The sequence below is a fragment of the Orycteropus afer genome, unplaced genomic scaffold, assembly GCF_000298275.1.
Source record: "Orycteropus afer afer isolate SDZICR_OR568_19922 unplaced genomic scaffold, OryAfe1.0 scaffold00419, whole genome shotgun sequence".
NCBI lineage: Eukaryota > Metazoa > Chordata > Mammalia > Tubulidentata > Orycteropodidae > Orycteropus > Orycteropus afer.
This window is the reverse complement of record NW_006922006.1, coordinates 760,935-765,767: the sequence shown is the minus strand read 5'-3', so window position 1 is coordinate 765,767 and position 4,833 is coordinate 760,935. Positions and strand designations below refer to the sequence as shown.

At 38.9% G+C, this 4,833-nt stretch overlaps 1 pseudogene; it reads right to left on the bottom strand.

The window, feature by feature from the left end:
* Positions 1 to 644: 644 nt before the first annotated feature.
* LOC122151382 lies at positions 645 to 1,371 on the bottom strand (annotated as a pseudogene).
* Between the last annotated feature and the right edge of the window lie 3,462 nt (positions 1,372 to 4,833).

The following is a 4,833-nucleotide window of genomic DNA, read 5'->3' as shown; positions in this document are numbered from 1 at the left end:
CCTCAGAAGGAAGATTGGGCAAGCTAGTTCCATAGTGATACCACCTCAGAAACCCAAGGAGGGGTCGCTGTGAGTTGAATCCAACTCGTTGTCAACTCGAGTGAATGAGTTGGGTCTTTATGGAATTAGATCATCAAGTCTTTCTCGTGCAGAGATTCTCCGTGGGTTCAAACTGTCAATCATTTTGTTAGCTGCCGAATATTTAATTGTTGTGCCAACACAGCTCTTTTTCTAAATATTTTTGGGCAAAAAATAGATAATACTATTATCATTTTCAATTATTATTATTTATTTATTTTTTACAAAATGTGAAGAGTTAATAGTCATTTAAAGACAAAACAAACAGTGACTGTGTTGTTCCTCTTTTATTATAATCTGTCTAGTTATCTTTTGGAAATGATCATGTAAACTTTGTTTCTCTTACATACTAACTAATTTATCACAGAAAAATGCTAATTTATTAATATATGATAGTCATTTAGCTCTAGATAAAATGAGCGAGCAAAGGAAACTTTATCGTAATCAACTCTATGGTTGTAACGTTTCCATTATGGCATGGAGAATGAATATAGGAAAGGGATGAAAATAACATTTTGTAAAGTGTACATCATTAAAAGGTTAAACCTAGAGACAATTTTGTCTTCTTAACACCTTCTAGAATGGACACTTGACCTCCTCCTCCTCAAACTATAGACTAGGGTGCTAAGCATGGGGATGGCCATAATACTGAACAGAGATGTTACTTTGTCAATGTCCACAGAATCATTAGAACTTGGTCTAAGTATGTGATGACACTCTCATGAAATAAGGAGACTGCAATGAGATGAGAAGCTTACGTGACTAAAGCCTTCTGATAAGTCTCAGCCAAGGGCATCTTCAAGATAGTAATAAATATAAATATGTAGGAAATCAAGATAACTAGAAAAGCAAAAAAGACTTTGAAACTTGGTATAAGAGCAAAAGCCAACTCACTAATGTGTTTATGAGAGCAAGGCAAAGTCATGACTGCTGGAGTATTGCAGAAAAGAAGGATTGGACATACAGAAGATGAGAAGTAATGTCTCCAATCTGGATGGAGGCGTTCAGAAAAACACACATAGGAGCCTTTGGCCAGACAGGCACACACACTTGTCTTCATGATGGTAGTGTAATGGAGAGCTTTACACACCGCTGCACAGCAGTCATAGGCCATTATGGCCAACAGGTCACTTTCTACAGTGGAAAGGCCGTAAAGAAAAATATCAGCGCAGCATACACATTGTAGGAGATGACTTGTCTTCCATAAGGAATGTAATTATGACTCTTGGAGTGACTTTTGAGGATTAACACAAGTCCACCAGAGAGGTTATTGAGGAAAAAGTACAAAGGAGTATGTAGGTAAGAGTACAACCAAATCAAGGCAATTCATCCCAGGTTCCCAACCACAGTGATGAGGTACATCAGCGTAAGTATGATAACCATGGGAGCTGCAGTTCTGGAGTACTGGTTAATCCTAGGATGAATTCAGCCACCTCCGTATTGTCTTCATGGATATGATCTATAAACCACGATGTGTTCTATAGCAATGAGAAAGGAAGAAACAGAGTAATAAAAAAAAATGCACAGACATTAAAATGTATAACTGCCCTGTGCATTATATTATTATTGTTTCATTATAGCAAAGATTTATTCTTCAGTATTCTCCAGATCTAAAGCATGAGCATTTAAACACAACTCAGGGGACTTTTTATATATATTATATAGATAGAGAGATAGATGGATAGATAGATAGATAAATAGACAGATAGATAAAAACGTGAAGTTTCTTCACAGATCACTTTTCCAACCTCTTAATTTTGTATATTGGTAAATTGAGTTGCAGGAAGGGATAATGAATTTTCCAAAGCCACATACTTGCAATGAATTGATCTCTCAAATCTGATGTTTTGAGTCTATTAACAACTTACACTTCTATAATGCTCACATGCCAGGTACTTCATATATATTTACATATATATTCATTTAATCCTCTCATAAACCTCATGAGATTAATTAGCTATTACCACAGTTTGTCTTATGAGTTAACTTGTCAAAAGAGAGGCAAAGAGGAGTTTCTTTAAAATTACACAGGAATTAATAAACAGAGGCAAGCTTAAGACCAAATCAGAGTTGTTCCCAACCTAAATGCTAACATGTTAACAAAAGGGAAAACTGGGTATGACATAAGTCACTTTCTGTAACATCACTACAAATGTTTTGTATATGTAAAATTATTCTAAAATCTAAAAATATATTTAAAATAATAATTTAAAATGGTTACAGAATAAGCATCACCAGTTTGTAGACTTTGGAAGTAAAGAGATATATTTATGTTGTAACACACAGTCCCCACTAAATCTGTATGTAACTCTTAGGACATTCAAGCACAGTTTTGCAAAATGCTAAAAATTGAATGCCACTAATTTTTTAGAGAGGAGCTCTGGTAGCATAGTGCCTAAGGCATTTGACTGTTAACCAGAAGGCTGGCAGTTCAAACCCCCCAGCCACTCCTCAGAAGGAAGGTTGGACAATCTACTTCTGTAGTGATACTGCCTCGGAAACCCAGTGAGGGGTCACTATGAGTCGAGTCTGACTCCACAGTACATAACAACAACAACAACAATTTTGTAGAGATTGTGAAAGGTGATAGTCTGAGTGCAGCCTGCCACGTTTCCGTGTGACCCATGAATGAACCTTGTGCTTAGGACAAGATTTGTTGGCCTAGTTTTTGGATGGAAAGTCACTGTGGGCTAACCCCCTTTCTGTGTTGTCTGGAGCCAGAATACATCCTGTAACAAACAGTGCTCTATCAACACATTACACCTCTCTTGTCCTGAGCACATGTCAGCATTCTTAGGAATGTTACCTTTGTATGTGCTTTGTATGGCACCTGGTCAACTTAACTGATACTGAGTTCAAAGATTTCCTTTGTGATGAATTCATGAAGTCGTTGTCCATCTTTTGCTCTCAGTCATCTGGAAGTCACTGGCTATAGTGGTTCTAATTCTCATGGAAAAGATATACCTTTTCATGAATTTGGAAATCCAAGGAAACCCACCTTGAAATCTGGGATTTCTCTTTCACTTACTGGAAGCTTCATTTTGATCTGAATTGCAACAGTAGAGACAGCTTGATTAAGTTCCCTTTGAGAAATAATCCACTCTTTCAAGTCCTTGTCCAACTCAGTCCATTTCTCCTTGGGCTTTTGACATTCACATTTTCACAGATTCATTTTCTCCAACTCTTTTTTCTCCTTTCTCCATTCATGAGTGGACAACTCTCCACCTTGAACTCTCTCACTGCCAGTCTGTTGCTTGTTTCTCCCATCTTTCCAAGGACTTATAGTTTGAAGTTTGTGGTGTAGGACTTACGTTTAATTCCTGACATTAAAGGGTTCTAAGAGTTAGATTTATAAACTGAAAAATGTCTATAACATAATTGATAACTGGCTGCTTCTAATAAACAGATAATAAAATTCAAATATGAAGTGTACAAAAAGCAAGAGTCTTTATATATGCTCACATGTATGACTAAGGTGACTCATGATCACTCATCAAAGACATTGATGCTAATTACACATAATTAGAGAGGGAAGGAACAAGCTCCTTCCACACGCAGTGCTGGGCATCTCCTGAGCACTGTGGGCCAGGAATAGTGAGTCACTTCCCTAGTGCACTTCAGTGACTGGAGCTGTAGCTCCCGCTGTCCGGAGGCCAAGGCCTGGGCCACAGCCGGCTCCATGTTTCATCCTCGTTCCTTCTCCCTCCCATTGTGGGGCTAGGACACCGAGCCACACAGGCTAAGGGCCAACACACAGCACTGACCTGGCATAACTCTCCATTGCCCAGATTTAAGAAGTGAGCAGAGTTCCGCTAAGATAGTGGAATAGGCAGAGAGACTGCACAGATCCTCTTCAACAAAGAAAAGGGAAATCAATTAACACAGATACAGAAGATAATCCTGGACCCCTGACCTTTGAAGGGAAGGCTACAGAAGTGGACTAATCTCCAACTAGTAGAAGAATTTGCATGAAAAGACCAGAAAAAGCACCATATGGAACTGCAGTCTGGCAGCAATCCTGACAGCACAGGCAGCTTGGATATTGCCAAGTGGTGTTAGGACCTAAGAATTAACCTAAAATCAGCCCTGCTAGCCAGGGGCTGCTCTGGTGGCTGGTGAATAAAAGGGGAAGCAGCAAAGAGGAGGGGCTGAGCTGTGGACTTTTGCCTGTCCAGAGGGCACAGACATTTTGAATGTTTATAAGTGGTTGACCATTTTGGATATTTAAAGCGACAGCATTCTCCCAGATTCCAGAGACTTAAGAACAGGCTCCACTTGCCGGGAACCACAAGGACATTCCAGATGCCAACAACTGAAAAGGTACAACATTCCCCTTGTTACTCTTAAACCCCACACCCTCTTGGTGAAAGGAGGTGTGGTCATCCCTCACTCTCACCCACCTTCTAGGCTGGCAGGAATCCCATCCCAGTCTGTGTGCTCAGACAGATCCCGAGTGCCTTGCCCCACCCTACATTTTATTTCTTTTATCTTTTTTTTTTAAGTTTATTTGTTTTTCTCTGTTTTAAAACTATACTATTATTAATTACTTTTGTTCTTTTTATTGTTGCTCTTTATACTTCCCTTGCCAGATTCTAGTTTTCAGTTTTTTCTCTTTCCCCTATTCCTGGTTCCAATGTTTTTTCTTTCTCATGGTTATACCTGTTCCTTGTTTTTCTTTTTGCATTTTTCCCTTTTCTTCATTATTCTCCTACTCTATCTTGTTTATCTTATTGCCCTTTCCCCAGACATTGTGGG